This window comes from Pseudopipra pipra, chromosome Z, assembly GCF_036250125.1.
Source record: "Pseudopipra pipra isolate bDixPip1 chromosome Z, bDixPip1.hap1, whole genome shotgun sequence".
NCBI classification, from domain to species: Eukaryota; Metazoa; Chordata; class Aves; order Passeriformes; family Pipridae; genus Pseudopipra; species Pseudopipra pipra.
Genome location: NC_087581.1, coordinates 60357658 through 60375967, shown reverse-complemented (window position 1 = coordinate 60375967; position 18310 = coordinate 60357658). Strand labels below are relative to the sequence as shown.

The following is an 18310-nucleotide window of genomic DNA, read 5'->3' as shown; positions in this document are numbered from 1 at the left end:
TAAAGATTTTCTTTATCCAAAATGGGTTTATTTGTTTTTTTGTGTTAAAGAATAGCCTCTATAATTCACTTAAGAGGAATAATAAAAATTCTTTGATGGCTAGCTAGCTAACTAGCTAGCTAACTAGCTAACTAGCCAGTTGGATAGAAATGCTTCTCTTTCTAATTAAGAAAACATTCTTGGTATAGAGGATAAATAACTTAAATATACAGGAAGACAGTCCTAAGAATATGAGAAGATAGTTTTAGGTGACTGAAGAAGTGACATAGTGACACACAGATATGAAATACAGTTCACTTCTTAAATTAACACAAACTAAACTCACCACCTTGAAATTTTCACAGACTCAGAAGTTCAAGGTGGATGAAAGCCAGGCAGTACTCCTTTTTTTTTCAAATATAGAATTAGTATTTAGTCACAATTTGGTTTAGAAATGTTTGTTTAAGCTGTTGTAGCACTTTGCAAGGTATTTGAAATTATTTGAAATTTTGAGTTATTTGAAATGTCAGGTACATGTAGTGCCTATTCAATATGTCTGAATTTTCATAGATTCTTGTCACTGTGGGTTTATTTTTGTTGTTTTCTTTCTTTTATAATTACTGTGGATGACAGACGGGATTGGGGAATTTCTGGACTACTTCTATCTTACCTTCTGTAACCAGTGACTAACACCTAGCATCCTCCTCTGGGTAAGAGACAGAAGAGGACCCTTTAGCATGTGAAACAGTGGGTTACATACTCCTTTCGATCAAAGAAACCTCAAGGTACACATGTGATATGTACCAGGACTCCTTCACTTTAGGATGAAAATTAATCTGTTTCATCTGCTTCCTACAGCTTCGAATTGCAGCATTCAGCACTGGAAGTACACAATACAGTGATTTGGGTAAGAAGCTAAGGATTTTTTAGAAGAGGACAGCTGTAAACGTCCACCGTCTCCCTTATATCTGTTGTGCATCTAGATCACAGTGGATTTCATTGAGAAATTTCCTAGCTGTATGGTTTTGCAATAACATGGTTTTAGAGTGGCTGTTTAAGCAGATAAATAGAAATTGATAAGAAGGTATTTCTGTGCAATTCTCTGTCACTAAGAACCACATGTCTCTTGTGGACCAAACCTGCTCTACTATAAAGGCAAAAGGCTGGTTTATTCCCTCGTCACCTTCCTTCTCCACTGTCCCCATATCACCCAAACTAGTCCCCTTCTCATACTGTCAGATCTCATTGTAAGGCTGAGATTCAGCTCTGAGGGAGCTTCACTTCACAGTGTCTGGTCCAGGGGCCATGATCAGGGAGCCTGGTGTGCAGCTGATTCAACTGGGACCTCTGCTCTCAGTAGCTGTTACAATGCTCCCAAACCAAACTATTTCTCTCTCTGCTATTAATCACATTAGACCTGGCAAAATGAACTAGCTGGAGTCTGTGTATCATGTATAGGCTCTTCTCTCCCTTCTTCTGAAGGTGCTAAGTGGGAAAACTAGTTTCAGTTTCAGTGCCTCTGCAAAGCCCGCATGTGCTCACTGCCAGTATTGCAAATCCTTCAGTTTGATATCCACGCTGCAGGCACATAAAGGGTGCAAACCCATAAGGTGTGGTAGAAGGACAAGTCTGTTAACACTTGGTCCTCAGGTTATTAAAAAGATCCTCTCCTCCTGCTGTGTATATATTTCTCAGATAAAATACCTTTGAAGTAGGCTGCAAGGGCTAATGTGGATGAAAGGGACATTGCATGTGTCCTGACAGCACGTTGAATGAGTTATTGCTCTCCATCAGAGTTATCACAAGGCCAAGAGGGTGTTTGTGACAATTAGATGCACAGAGGGCATGTGATACAGCAGAGCACCTGGGCACCCGGGCTGGGGCAGTGTTATGGCCCTGGGTGGCAATGCGCTGCATTCAGCACCCCAGAGACCCCCCACTGCTGCCAGCAACACTGCAGCCTGCACTGAGTCCTGATGTTACTGCCCAGTCTCACCCAGATTTGATTTTGTTTCACTGCAATTAGAGAATTGCATTGGTGTAATTGGAAGAACAAATTAAAATTGCCTAGGCAAACATCAAAAATGTGCATAATCCCAAAGACCGAAATAACATGCGTGACTGAGCAATGCATATAAACACAATGCCAAACATATAAAATGTTCAGTAAACTAGAAATTGACACTGCCTTTTTGCTATTAGGCTTTCTTCTCTTGCTATCATTTTAAGACACTTTAATAACAAAAATAGGTCACACTGGTAACATTTTATATGAAAAGGGATAATACTGCAAAGTCTGGCAGTGATCTGAAAAGGAAAGAGTTCCTTACAAGCCCTTTCTTCCTTCTTAACCCGACTGAATCTACTTTATTTTATTTTTATCTGAAACCCTAAAGTGCAAGCATAATCTAGAATCTCCAAAAAATTTTACTCTAGAAACCTTGCTTTAAACTTTTACAAATCAAAGTCCAGAGAAAAAATTAAAAAATTAGGGTTTTTACTGTTTACTGAAGTCATAAGTACTGTATCATCTACATATTCTTTCAAAGTCATTAATTTTTCATGAATATACCAAGTAAATTGCCAATCTTAGCATCTGCTGGTATACTTGAAAGTGAAGTAAGGGAAGACAAGATCTGTTGGACATGCCATGGCAGTAAAAATATATTTTAGAAGCTTGTATGCATCAGCATTTCAATAACCATTTCCATGATGATCCATTGCATTCCATAAATCCACTTATCACTGATAATCTTTTGTTAGGCAATTTCCATTTCAAAGAGTTGGTGTTAAATTTTCATCTCCGTCTTATTCCACTCCTGTATCCTTCACAGAAAACAGTTAAAGGACATTTATTTTGAAACAAAAGATGAAATCAACCAGTGCTATCTTGTGCAACACATTTCCATACACAAGTAGTCAGATGGACAAAAACTTACTCCGCGTAATTCTTAAAAGACATAGTTTCATCTTTTTTAAAAAATTACTTTATTTTCGTACGTTCAGAGTTCTGGAAGCAACTGAATGTTTTGCTGCAATATGTTACATAATGCGCCAAAGAGTGTCCAATCTTCGCAGGCATCTCTGCTTGTGGGATAGATTTTGGTCTCATTTATTTTTACGCTAGTGCATTCTGCTTTTCTCTGTGGAGTTTTCATTGGCTTAAATTTAGTGCCACATCCCAGAAGCAAACCCTAAAACCTCCACAGAACCTCACGATATCCTATAGTGATGCCTTTTTTTCACGAGGAAAGCTATGTTTAAAAAAAGGATGTATGTGCTCAGCTTTCTTTAGAAGAAGATATTCAGAGTTTCTCTGCTCAGTTTCACCTTAGTCTGCAGGCTCTGAAACTTTTATCAGTCTTCAGCCACCAAAATTCTGTGCAGACAACATTCAGCAGTGTGGATCCCTCCTTTGCTTAAACATCTTTGGGTACTTCTTGCACCAGTCCCTTCAAAAATAATCAGAAAAGAAGCTGGTGGACTTCTTTTCTCATCAAGCAGCTTGGTGCAAATAGTCTTTCTTTTATCCATGAAGGGATTTGACCTCAGACCTCCTACCACTTTGCTTTGTAATTTGCTAAATTACAGTGTACTCTCTGGTAGAACTGTTATGGTCATTCCTACGAAGCTGTTCCTTCCAATGCCCAGTCTACAGCAGATGCTCCATTTGCTGTAGAGTATCTCTGGAGTAATTGTTGGAATGGCAGTTCTGTGTATGCGAGTGCACAAGCACAGAGTCATTGGGCTTGGATAGGTCTCTGAAATCTTTCTAAAAGGTGTGTTTAAATTTCAACTAATCCCCTGTATTCCTGCTTGTACTCGGGTTGATATTCCTTCTGTTTAGACAATGGTTGTTTCAGCCTTTCCTGCCTGAGCCTTTATTAGTGACTTATTCCACATAATCTTTGCTAACTCACTTAGCAGAGTTATTTAGCAATAAGGTTCTTCGTTATTCTTCTTCTTGTTGTTAGACATGTCTGTGAGAAAGTGAAGTGAGGCTTTTTTATGCTGGCTCTGAACAATAAGCAATCAAAATACTCAAATCTTCCAAAGCGTGGGGAAAGAGAGACAACTCTCAAGAGAGTTTGTGTGTTGGCTGGGGACAGCTTGGGTAGCTTTTGCAGTGGTTTCTCTAGGTTAGATTTGCCATATGTCATCTCCCTCCATTTTTTGTCCTGTGAGGCTTGTGCACTTGTGTCAGGTGGCATCATCTAATCTTGGCTCCGACTGGGTGGGAGACCCATGCCGACATGTGCTCTGGCTTACAGCAGTGACCCTTTACTTTGTTCCTCAGAGGGCAGCTGTTGCTGCTATAGCTGCTTCTGTCATTTCTCACCCAACTGACTATTGTGCTGCCACTCTGAAACATTTACCCTTGAACTTATTGCTCCTTAAAGGGTCAATGTAACAACACACTGCAAGGTCAGATATGTGGATGGGACAATCTCCAAGATTGGCAGTGCCAAAGAACTTAACTACTTCATGGTCTATTCACGGTCTAGTAATGTCAGAGCAAGTACCTCAGCAGACACAGGACAAGTCCACATACACATTCAGCTCATTTGATCCAGAATTTTATGAAAAGTTTACGTTTTAAATAACAACACAGACGTGGTCCTTTTCTTTATTTAGCATGTAAAAATGGAACACCTGATCCCTACAACAGCAATTCATCATGATGGTGTGATGTAGTTGATACGCAGACCATAGAGCAGAAAATGAGGGCCTACAGATTGAGGTGTCCAGTGGGAAAGTATCGTGCAAATGCTGATCAAAGCATCATTTGACCTGTTGGGGTTTTTTATTTACATGCTTATTTGTTTTTAAGTAAATAAATTGCATTAAGACTAAGCAAAAGGAAGCAGCTGCTCTTTGTGTACCAATTCTTAAATGGTATTGACAAGTTACAGTAAAAGAGAGCTGAAGAATAGAGGAACGTTTCGAAAGTCATGGTTTGGTTTTTCAGGAATGTTTTGCTTAGGGAAAACTATTTAATCCAGAAATTATTTACTTATTTTTACTGGTTGGAAGGGGCATTGTGGTATTAATACCTAGTACACACTGTTTGTTTTCTGTGAGTTGAATTCTGTCAATTGCAAGACAGTCTGTATAGTCAAGGGATTGAATTGCCTTCAGTTAGGTAACTGGAATGAGTTTATCTGTTTATTTGAACCTACTTTCACATCAAGTCCACTAGAATGATAGAGAGTTCTTGGAACTATAAAGATGAGAAGAGAGTTCTTGGAACTATAAAAATGAGAACAGTTAGAGATGAGACTAGCATTTTGACTAGAACGATAGACATGAGGTTTAGTGGACATCTATTATCTATTGGATTACAGAGGATCAGATACTGAAATGTGTATATGTGGCTCCTCAGTACCACTTCTTACTACTTGCACCATTGAGAGGATTGCAAACAGTTTTCCTGGCTTTGCCCATGTTCTTTCCCCTTTTTTCTTTTTCCCCTGAGGGAGTCTAAGTGGGCTAACTTTCAGTTTATTTCTGCTGCTTCTTAGACACCTTCTTCTGAAATCCACCAAGTGAAGTGTGCTTTTTTGCCTACTGAGTCTCTTAACTGGGAAAAATTACACCTAAAGTGACTGAAGACAGCACATGGCACCAAAACGTTGTTTAGTGTTTAGCTCTAGGGGTGCAGCCATCCTGTATTGGGCACCGTCAACACATAACACAGAAATCACCCCAACCCACGAGAATTATTCAAGTATAACTTGAGGAAATGAGCTAATGCAACAAGCAGGAGAAAGGATATAAAAAAACCAGTGGAATAAAATTGGATGGTAAAATAAACAATAGTCAAAGCACACCAGCTGCTTTTTTGCAGAGCCTATAAATCACTGAACAATGGCTGGAGTGAGTTTAAAAGCATTTGAGGAAAAATAATTACTGTCGCTGTGGTTTCTGAGCATTTGTGAAAGAATGGATTCCAATTGAATCTACATCTTTTTCAATAATTCACAGGGTATTACAGTTCATGCCTATTTTATTTAAAAGGCATTTTATTTATTATTTTTGAACCCAATTCCTGATGGCCAAAGCAGCTGCTATGTTTACAATTCGGAGGCATAGCTCTGTTGTCAAAGCTCCAGTAAAAGCATCTGTATTGGAAAACTTTCTGTGAGCCAATGGTGATTTCTTTCTTTTCTGAAAGAGGCATAACTCAAAACTGCTGTGACTTGTGAATTTGCTATACTTTCTCAAAACACATGGAAAAATTTCAACTTTCAAAAAAGGTGGTTTTAAGTTAAACGAAAAAAGTGTTCACTCAGAGGCACAACATTGGAAATTTACCCCAATGAGAATAATATGCCTCTGCTTCTTCTGGCACCTTCATTGAGAGTGGATTTTGGATGGATAAAGAGTCAGTATACCCTTTGCTAACGGAAAATTATTATTTTTTTATAACAAGAGGTATGATAAGAGGTACCATGAAGAACTGTCTTCCATCCCAAATATGCTAATGGTTCAGGACTCGGATGCAGAATACAACTCTCTAATTCCACATGCCATACTTCAATGAAATTGTCACTGTGTTTACTGAGATCTTCCACAATATCAAGATGATGCCAAAATTTACTGTATACACTGTGTGGTTGATGTAATCAGTTCTCTCTGAACTGTGAGCCTAGTGGCAGGTACAATTCCTACCCCTCACCCCACCTGGGATTTTTATACCATGAACATTAGAAAACTGTAGTCCTGCCAATTTGCTATTGTCACTAAGAACAAGACAATATTAGTGGTCTTATATTTTTAAAATAGGACTGTTTTTTATCATAAGCAACTGCTTTTGTCATGTATTACTCCTAAATTACAACCAGTAGAAACTAGAACTCGAAGTAAAAGTACGATTTCCTGCTGTTTCCCTCCTGACACTTCATGTTCAGGTTCTTCTGAGCTGAAGTGGCTCTATTATCTTGACCACTTCTCTCATACACTCCTGTAGGTGCATTTCATCAGTTACGTGGAAAAAAATCCCTCTCATTTGATTATTTTTTTTCTAAATGGAAGATTATAATAATCAAAATACTTGAAAACTACTATATACCCTATGGACAGAATTGTAACACAGGAAAGCAGAAGTATGCTGAAATGTTGAGGAATTACATATTTCAGCCTGAGGCTAAGTTTTATTAACTAACCTCTATCAAGCCTTAAATCTTCAGGCCAGATTATAATAGATATTGCAGCTGATAATCACCAAGGGAACAGTCTAAATTCTCCCCCTCCTCCTTTTGCAGTGTATGAACTAATATGTGGGTATTCAGTAATCTTTTATGGGTTTTCTTGTCGTTAGTTTGGTAGGTTTTACTGTTGAATTCAATCTCAAGGGATCATGCACTTATCAGTTTCCAAGGAGGTAGCAGGTGTAGTCTGTGGAGGATCTGCTATTATGCCACTAAAAACCCTGTATTTTTTTGTTACTGATGCAGTAATGTAATGAGACACAAGAGTCTTGCTTTTCTGTGACAACAATTTATCATTCTTCAGAGAGTGTGTAGGTAAAACAAATATGTCTTTTCTTACACATGCACACCTCACAAGGGCCACATTCCCACCCTTTACTAGTATGTTTTATAGCAGCATGCCTCAGAGGATGACTTGAGACTTGCGGAGGGAGTTAAAAAAGGTCATTTACAGGGAGGCTGTTGCAGATGTTATAACAATTTTTAAGCAATAAAAGGTAAATAAAATTTCCAGTGATTGTTTGCCTCTAGGATTCCTAAAATCTATGACATATGTGAAGTGTAAACATAGTGTTCTTGATTTTCATACAGGGAGTCTGAAACACTGATTTTTTTTATATGTAGTTTTATTTATATATTTTATCATATATTATATATAACTGTATTTTTAATGATATACATAGATATTTAATATGTATTTATTTTTGCTAATTGTATGAGAGACAAGAAAGGGGAGTGGCTTCCTGAAAAATATTGAACATCGGCAATCTCTTCCTTAGTGAATTGGAAAAAATTGAAAAAAACCCTTCCTGATTCCTGGTTCTTTTCTTTCCTTTTGGAAATATGTGGGACAATTTACTCGCTGAGCAATTTGGGAAAAAAACCCTGAATTTGTACATAAAAGTGCCCTTGGACTGGGAAGAAATCAAAGCCTTTTCATTTCACCCTCCTGTTTCTACCACAGTTGTGTGGCATAGCTCAGTAGAGTAGGTAACTTGAGAGAAACTCCTAACAACTAAATTAAACTCTGGTTCAAGTGCAGTCTCTACCAACTACCACTGAGTCCTGGACAGTTTCCCATGTTGCAGACAAATGCCATAACTTCTCCAGATGAATATATATGTGTATAAAATTAATCCTGGATCTACAGGAGTTTTCATTGTTGTCTGATGTAATCTGTGAGAGGACTTTAATTTAACTTATTTTGGAAAGTAAACTGAGAGTTCTTGATCAGTAAGAAGAGAAAAACTCTGTTCTTTCTATAGGAAATAATAGCTATTGGAAATTTTCCATGTCTAGGCTAGTTAGGTGCCAGACTAGCCTTGCAGGAGCTGTAATGATTTCCAAATTTAATTGTTTTGTAACTCTGAATTACAAGTTGGAATTACAAGTGTATCCAACTTTCATCAGAAAATACTATAGCCTGATTTAATGTGTCACTACAGAAAAAAAAATGACAAAACCCAACCAACCAAAAAAAAACCAACCAAAAAACCAAACTAACCAACAAAACCCACAACACCCCCCCCAACACGTTTTACTTATTGCAGTAAATTAATTTCTAATAAACTGAATGCTTTGTTCCATGAAAAGCAGGTAGCCCTGGAAAAAAATCAGCAAACAATTTTTAAGTGCAGAGTGAAATAAATAAATAAAATGTGTGACTAACCAAGAATCAGTTCCCATAGCAACATTAACTGCTTGACAACCCTTAAACTTAGCATTCTACAGGATCTGTAAAGACGATGATGACTATTATTATTATGTTTTTGCAGCACTAAACTATTCTGGACCAAGATAGGAGCTCCACTGTGCTGATCACATGAAAATATATGTAGTTCCTTAGTACACATAGAATTTTCCGAATTGAAGAAAAGATAGAGTGAGTTTGATGAGCAATAGTAGGGCTTCCTAGCTAGCCATATGCACAACATTATGAGCATTTAGCTAAACTTCTTTTTCTCTCTCTTTCAAGTCATAACTCCCTGTACTCTCTTATAATGTCTTTCAGCTCTCACTGTGGCTGCAAGGGATCTACTTCTAAATTTTGACTCTGTCGTTCTGTCTCATGTGTTTTGCTACTGAAACTTGGTGATTTTTAAAATACAAACAAAAATCCAGACAGTTGTCTTGCAATTATCTTGGAAAAAGTCTTCTTTCCACGGGGTGCCTTCAGGCATTTTTGTGTTCTTGGTAGTTCTGGCAGTCTATGGCAGGCTTTGGGCTGCACCACAGCTTTGACATCCTGGAAATAAAACTCTAGGTAAAAAAACAACTTGTACAAAATGAACAAACAGAAAACCTACCAGGGTTTTTGAAACAGACTAGACTTCTGCGTACTTGTTGCTAAAAAAAAAACCCAAAAAACAAAACAAAACAAACAAACCAACCAATCAAAGAAAAAAAAACCCAAACAATTCCAGAGCTTAAACAAATATAGGCTCAGTCTTTAATCAGATAAAGCCAGATATCATATCAGCTTGAATTCTTTCCTCTTTACAGGGGAAAAAAAGAAAAAACTCAGCAGACTTTTGGTAGCTACTGAATGCATATATTGATGCTATTTTTAGTTGACAAGAAGGTTTTCTTTCTTATTTACTTATCTCACAGTTAAAGAATTCTATGTTTTAGGATCATCTTGGAATGAAAACCATAACAAAAAAATGAAATGCCAAATATAAAACACGTTAACCTACTACATGAGAATGGATATACATGTGAAACTGCTCAAAAGCCATGCAATTTCCCTCTCAGGTTTGATAATTTTCTCCTTCTTGGAGATTTCAAAAAGAAGCTCTAAGGATAGCATTGGTGTCAAGTTAGGACTTGAGATTTGGTTTCCTTGTGTACAGTATATTTTCCATAAACCTTCAGCACTCTCTAGGGCACTTCTTGGAGCACTATAGGAAGGAGTGTTTGTACACTGATGTACTGTATCACCTAAACACCATAACTAAAGAGGATGAAATCTCCTTGTCCTCATTCTTTGCTACACTGCTGGAGAGCAGCATCTGGGAAGTGGCTTTAACTCCCTGGTTCTCCCTTTTTTTAAACTAAAGTAGCATGGAGCTAGTTGTACAAGCTTAGAGTAATGAAAAGTAATGAGATACAAGCTGTGCACATCACTGCCATGTGCCCCTAGAAAACATTAAACATCCTCTTAAATATAGCAAGCACAGAAGGTGGTCATATGACTTTTTAGCTTTAGGCTGGCAAAGACTGCTGTTATTTGTTCAATTAATCTTCAGATCCAGACTTCTGGTTATTTCAAACCCATTGTTTCATGTTCACTGAAAGAAGGAGTTTGTATGATGGAAAGTTTGGTCCATTGACTCTCATTTGTACTTAATGCAACATCTTTCAGCACTCATGTTAAGCACAACCTTGTGTGCATGTGCATGGCTTCACAACAGCCTGTGGGGAAAAAGGAAAAGCAAAAAAATTAGTCTGCAACGTTTCACTAGTATGCTGCTGAAAGTTCCTCTAGGTGGTTATGTTTTCATAATTTGGATGGTAGAATTAAAACAGTTAAAAATTTATCAAGTCTAACTTAGGTGTTCACTTCAGAAATGCAGTGGATTAAAAAACTATTTTCCTTGGATTGTTTGCTACAATCTCTTTGCCAGAACTTAAAACAAATGGATGGAAACAATCTTTCCAGTGTTCATCATTGCCCGTAGGAAAATGAGAACCATATCAATATTACCAAGTTGCTGAACTGTCTCTGAGAAGAAGGCAGAGGATGATTCCCACAGGTTCTGGATTAGAAACTGAATACTCACTTTGGGCAATAAGATTTTATACCATTGCAGCAATTGACTCAGTAAGCATCTGTCTCTGGTTACCATCCTGCTTTGATGGAAGCATGAGAAAAGGCTGATTTTTCCAAGCTGTTATTCAGATATTGACTTTGATAAATTGGTAAATGATTTTCAGGTCTAGAAGCTTAATTTTCCCTCTCCATGCAATAACAACAACCATACAAACAAAAAAATTAAATTTATTTTGTTTCGACTAGGAATGACTGAGTAATCCTTTATAATTTGCATGTTTCCAGTATTTTCCCTCTGAAACTTTTGAGAGAGCTTTCCCCTCTGTGGGAAACATCAACATTTTGTGATCTGAATTTGGAGCAGACATTAATTTGAAAATGCCAGTAAAATAGGGTGATTTTCTGCTAGCTCTGCTGAACACAGACTCATCATAGAATCATAAAATGGTTTGGGTTGGAAAGGACCTTAAGGAACATCTAGTTTCAACCCCCCTGCCAAGGGCAGGGATATATTTCACTAGACCAGTTTTCCTCATCTAACTTTGCCTTAAAGCAATACAATTCCAGGTATGGGAGAACCATGACTTTGGGCAACCCATTGCAGTGCCTCATCACCCTCACGGTAAAGAAATTCTTCCTAATACAAAATCTTTACCCTGATGCTTCTTTCTCCATTCTTTAAGTTTGTTTGAATTAGATGCAGTTGTTTGTCAGGCCAGATTTGGAACAAAAACGTGTGATATGTAAGTAGATTCTTGCTTGTAAGATTCAGATAGTGCTCCTTGTATTCTATGCAATGAGATGGTTTTAAAAACCATCCAAGGGAAACCCCCAAATACAAAGTCCCTAATTAAATCCTTTTTCTATAGCTCCTAGAAATAAATACCTGTCCCTTGACTTTATTCCTCCTCCAATTTATTTTGCTACATGTGTTGCCAATTTTGGGAATTCTCTAAACACGGACAGAGTTAGGTTTAGAAAGGAGGCATTGTTTATTCTGCACAGGATGCAAGGTGGAAGTTTTCCATGAATCAAGCACACCAAGGAGTAAAAAGCAAGAGAATTTACACATTGAATTCTACATAACCACCCCAATCTAATACATGGTTACAACTTACCTATTGCATAATTGTTTAGCTTGAGCAGCCTGATGTAATACATGTCACTGCACCTGTGGGGTACTCTTTGAGGGTCTCTGGTGGTCATTTGGGGAGGTGCCTCCTACTCAGCTTTGAGTAAAGTTAAGTTCAGGACACACAGAACCCAAGGCTAAGCGGCAAATAGGATGTGATCTGCAGCTCTGGCTGAAATGATTGCCAAGAAGGACATAAAATACAAAAGCTTTCCATAAGCATTGAGCAACACCTGCCCTAACACACCTGATTACACCTTTTTACATTTAAAAGAGGGGTTAAAGGTGAGAATGATACTATCGGGTTCATCTGCAACAGAGATCAAAGGAAAGGCCGGGGACATCGAATTCTGCTAAAAGACTCAGAACTTAAGGATACAGAGAATTCTACTTAAAATGCAGAGAATTCTGTTTAAAGACATCACATGCATCAGTTATTATTTGCTGTTACTCTCTTCATTTTGCAACATGCAAAATGTTTTGCTCTCTGTTTTGAGAGCAATATCTGCAATGCACCACACTCAGATGGTTTTGTGACCATGACACTGTATGAGTTTCGCGTTTTATATTAAATTGCATAGTGATGGAGTAGTATCTTATGACTGTTGCCAACAATGAAAAGATATTGCTTTATAGGCAACTGGATGGAAGGTTAATCTGGTGCTCTGACATGGATCTGCTCAGACATTCTTCTTGCAGTGAAATCCCAATGGAAGAGCGAAAGATTTTTATAATTCAAAAAACATGTTTTTCACTGAAAACACCAGAAATGTTGTTCTTTTGAAATAAAGAAAACACAAACCATCAAATTAGGGCACAACAGAAATAAAAAGGGTCTGTATAACACTTAAAGTCTACTGCTGTCTTGCCAGCCAAATGCTGTTGTTGCTGGAGCATCTTCCCCCTGAGATGGCACATGCGTTTGAGAAGGGCCTGGTAAAAGACAAAGCCCTCTCTTTTTCCCCCTGCTCTAGGGAGTTCTGCCTGCCTTAGTCTTCTTAAAGGAACATAAGGCAAGAGTACAACCAATACTGTCTGTGATGTGCAAAATGATCACACGGTTTTCTTGGGTTTTCCTTTAAATTTTGGGTATGGAGAGGGCCTGTGGCTGGAGGTGTTTTTTCCACAATAGTAGTAACAGATCAAGCACTTAACTCTTATGCAGAAAAACTGCAACAGCTGATTGTTTTTACATGGAATTCCTTTCATAAAATATGAAGAATATATTGGCATTTTAATTTCTACTGTGGTTGCAGACTGATGTAGGCAATAATTAATTAAAATATTCTACTTACTGAAAAGATAGAATCATAGAGTCACAGAACAGTTTGGGTTGGAAGGGATCTTAAAGATCATCTAGTTTCAACCCTCCAGCCATGAACAGGGACACCTTTCACTAGACCGAGTTGCTCAAAGCTCCATCTAACCTGGCCTTAAACACTTCCAGGGATGGGTCATCTGCAGCTTCTCTGGGTAACTTGATCCAGTGCCTCACCACCCCCACAGTAAAGAATTTCTCCCTAAAGTCTTATCTAAACCTACTCTCAGTTTGAAACCATTCCCTCTTTTCCTGTCACAATATGCTCTTGTATAAGGTCCCTCTCCATCTTTCTTGTGGGCTCTCTTCAGGTACTGGAAGGCTGCTTTGGTAAAAAATAAAAAAGAAAAAAGGAAGAGAGGAATTATGATCCAAAAGCAACTGTGCCTCCTGCTCATTACAAAGAGGGAGTATTTCCAAGGCAGCAAAAATGTCACTCAAGGACTCAAGGGTGTAGAAAATTAATGAAGAAAAGTTTTGGCAGAGAGATTTCAATTCTTACTTTAAACTGCTCAAGTGAGACATCAGTTACAAAAACCCCAACTGTGAACAAAATTAATGCTTTGCAGCTATGCAAATTTTTACCATGCATAGGAGGATAATAATATGATAAAGTAATTACTCTGCATTGTAATACTGCCAGTGACTGTTGGATCAAAGACAATGAAAAAATCTGATGATGTGTATCACGTTGTGATAAGAATCTATTAATTACCATACACTTTTGTGTGCCAACATGTTCATAGATTATGCAGCTTGCAGGAGTTACAAAAGGTCTGGAACAGTGGTGTATATTCAGGATTTGGTTTCAAATTACTGAATAAGTTGTTGCCCAGAGTGTTAATCTATATTAGGAACTTTCTAAAGCAATTGTCACCCAGGCAATACCCTAGCAAACTGATTTAGAGGTCAGGAATGTCTGGTGCAAGGAGTTTTAATCTTTTCTTCCATGCTTGTACAGAACAACCTACCTGAGAGAAAGAGTGCATAGCACATGTCTGTTTCTTTTCTCCTTCTGTGGTTGTGATCAGGAGACCTTCTATGGGGAAAATTCTGCAATGTGGGAAGAGTGAACTGGTCTCTTCTAGACATGCAACCCATGAGGACCTCAAAGAGAAATATTTTTCTCTCTGCTTCTCACTTGCTTCACCTGTGGGCTTTGCCTCACTTTAGAAATATGCAGTGGTCTTAGAGGATTCCTGGAGAGGGATGTGTCTCTGGAGCAGCTACATCTTTGCAAATCTGCAGTGAAAACAAACTAGAACCTCACATGGACAACTTGAAACAGGTTTTGACATGTCACATGATAACTAAACTATTTCCACATTTTTATTAATTCATAGATGTATATGCTTTTCATATATAAGAGTTACATCACAGTCCTGGATTGAGAAGATATATAGCAAGGTTGCTGCAACCAAGTTCTCCTCTTTGGGCAGTTGCAGTTTTCAGTGATCTGTAGGTATAAAGGGACAGTTGTGCCATTAGTATCACCCTATCATCTTGATTTAGGGATCTGTTAAGTTTCTTTCATTTGGTAAATTAGGACAATTTGGGATGTGCATGTAAGATCATGGTCCACTCAGGTTTTTTGAGGTAATTTGTCCTCTGGTATCTATTCCTTCAGAATTGTCTGGCATCTCCATGTTGAAGGCTGATTTCAGATGTGTGAATTTAGTTTTCTTTATTTTTAAATGCTTTTCTAAAGAAGTAAGATTTTATATTCAGCAGTAACTGGAGAAATTTCTGTATCTAGCATTGCTACGAAAGTCAGGGAGGACAACAAGCCTGAGATTTGAGAGAAGTTTGCCAGTAGTAAGCAGTATCATTCCCTCAGCCAAAGTATGGATCATTCTTGTAAACTGGGACCAGAACTTGTTCTCAGTAATGTTACATGATTCCCTACGGAGGAGGACAAAGAAAAAAATGTTTTGAAGATAATTTTGTGATGATAGAAGGGAGGAGAATTTAAGTGTTTTTTTAACCATATAGATTACCTACACCATATTTAAAGTATTTGCAACTTAAAGCTTTTCTGCAGGACTAGGAGAGAAGAAAAGATGAATACACAGCTTTGTTTTCTGTGGGTAGCAGTCCAACTCTATTACTAGAACTAATTATAGTTGAAATAAACAAAAACCACTTGTTACTTTAAATTAGAAACATCAAAAAGAAAGAAATCTATTGTTCCGAGACATTGATGCATTTGGCTCAAGGGGTTATTGCCATCAGCAGACAAAAGCTGAAACATGGCATTGTGCTGCACTGCACGTTGTGCTCCAACAGGCATGTGAACACAATGCTGCTCACATCTGCATAACATGGCATTGGCAAAACACCAGTCCCAAAACACCAAGTACAGAGAATGATCTGTCTTTGTGTGCCTGTAAATGGAACTTAAAATTGTGTCACGTGTGCCATTAAATGGAACTTTCAATTATGTTTCCCCCACAGAGCAGCTGATGAAAAGAACCATGGCTGGAACAGTACTGGATTTTAATATTTTTTTAATAAATCTTAATTAAAAGACAAACAATTATGGGTTTGGAGAAGGAATCTTCCCTCCAGTAATGTGTCAGGGAAAAAACCAGAAGGTAGGTCAGAAAACACAGGGTTTTTTGTAGTGAAACTGGAGAGGTCAGTGAGAGACAGCAGTATTGACTGTGGTTGGAATGACATGTAGATGAGGTTCACAGCAGGAAATGATCTAAGCTGGTGAGCCATTATATACATTGGACCAAGAATATGTCATGAGCTTTTCTAAAAATAGTTAAGTGCAGGAGATGAATGCTCAGCTCCCATAGGCAGAACAAATAATATAGTTAGGAGAGACCTTTTGAGATTATCTAGTCCATCCTCAACCTCAGGAACTCTTCTTGAAAGTTTCCTAGTGAAAGTCTTTTACTCTAGAAGATGCTACATTCTTTCTTACATAATACATTCTTGACATTAACCATCCACACCAGCAAAGACATCTAATCTATATGTAATTCAGGATTATTGCTTTTCTCCTACATCCAGGGGACACAAGGAAATATTTACTAATTTTCTCATTGAAGTGTAGTCCTGAAACTAAATAAATACCCCTGTAATCTCTGACTCCCCCAACCACCCTGCAGTTATTGTTTCCATTTGTTGTAGTCTCCACTGAAAGCTTTCCACTAATATAATAGAGTTTCTAAAGTGTGGAGCTTAAAGCAGAGTAGTCCCATTAGTTAGGCTTTTATCCATATGGGTTCCTTATTCAGTTTGACTACTGATAGTCCTATTAATACCTCAGATGATGCCATATTAAAAAAGTATGAGTTGTTAGAGCCTCTTTAATCTATGAGTCATTTTTTTCCCAGCTCCTTTCCTGCAAGGCTGCTGCAGATATTCTTCAAGCTGAACTTCTGCAGTTGATTATTCCCAGAGAAAAATAATATCGTGCACAGATTATTTCCTTGGCTTGTCAAGATAATTTTGCATGCTCTCTTTCTGCCAAAGTGGGTGCAATCTTTTCCACTTCCAACACACACAAACATATTAAGTGCATGGTCTACTCAAGAGTTCGGAATCATTCATGTGAAAACCCATTTTATATATTTTTATATTCTAATGGTGAAACTAAGAACTGACTATGACTTTTCTAATCAGTTCTATATTTGGTTCATGGCAGCTCCCACCTGAACTGTATTTCTGCAGTACATTTATGGAAAGGTCAGGAGAGATAATCAACACCCGCCCTAAAGTAAGAGATATTGCATGCACTGTATTTTGTCTATCTACAAAGCATTCTAAGACTTTTTTAGCCCTTGAGGAGATTGCCTTTAGAGGGCAATGTATTTTCCCTTACTTGTAGCTTTTAGGTGAGAGAAACTGGTGTCAGGAATGCCAGAAGGGAGCCAGAAGCTAAGACAATTTACTATATGACATCTTGAAGACTATTTCTTCCCAATTTTCTGTGATAGAAAGACAGTGTTGAAGAATGTTCTTTGGCACTCTGCTGGCTTTATATAAGCCTGATGAATGCAGCCTCCAGACACTTATCACGTAAAACTCAATTAGATATGCTCCAAGAAAGAATTGGAAGAAAGAGATACACTGGGTTGTTGGTGAAAAATATATTTTGGGACATGGGAAGAGGTTATTCAGGTATACATCTCATCCCCAAGTAAGGATTGATCCCACAATAAAATCTCAGTAGAGTGTCTGCTTTCATACTTTCTTGGTAGTTGTATATTTTATGCTTTACCAATATAAATAACTTGTCAGTTTGCACTGGACTGCCTTAGTATCTATCTGCTCTGCTATCATTTTCCTAGTTGAAAGCCACCAACGAGTTTCAAGGGCTGAAGTTTTGAAACCAATACTGCTTAAAGCAGACTCCATGGAGTTGCAGGAGCCACTTGCATGTCCTTGCTTCAGGCCCAGGCATGCGTGCACCCGTCCCTTTGCAGAGCACTGTTGTGACATAACTGCACCAGAAGGAACAATGGGCAGAAAGGGAGAATTGTGAGCCAGCATTTAAAGACAAGTGCTTCAAGATGCATTGAAAAGAGATGTAATAACTGCTTTTATTTGTGCCTGTCAGGGTAAAGAAATACTAGGAAAGGAGTATAGAGGGTATAAACAGTTTTTTTCCCTATTTTAACTGCATACAATAACTTGTGTTCTGTCTGTGTGCTGGGGCTGGATTTTCTCTGGGAGACTTGTCACAGACAGGAGAGTTGAGACACCATTGGTTAAAGAAGCACAGGAAAACTTATTTCTGAATAAATGCAATTCTTCACCTTGAGCTTGACTAGGGCATGCCAGAAAATGCAGAAGATATAAAAGATATCAGAAAGATAACAAAGTTATCCTTGCTCAGTCAAAGACATATAGAGAAGAAGAGAAATTTCGCCTCATTGGTGTCG

General features: G+C 38.0%; 1 long non-coding RNA gene across 1 annotated transcript in view; it reads left to right on the top strand.

Annotated features, from left to right (window-relative positions):
* Positions 1–16273, top strand: part of LOC135407054 (uncharacterized) — a 29031-nt gene extending 12758 nt beyond the window's left edge. The window contains exon 3 of the long non-coding RNA XR_010426662.1: positions 15867–16273. This is a non-coding gene — a long non-coding RNA (uncharacterized LOC135407054). The remainder of the gene's footprint in view (positions 1–15866) is intronic.
* The last annotated feature ends 2037 nt before the right edge of the window (positions 16274–18310 follow it).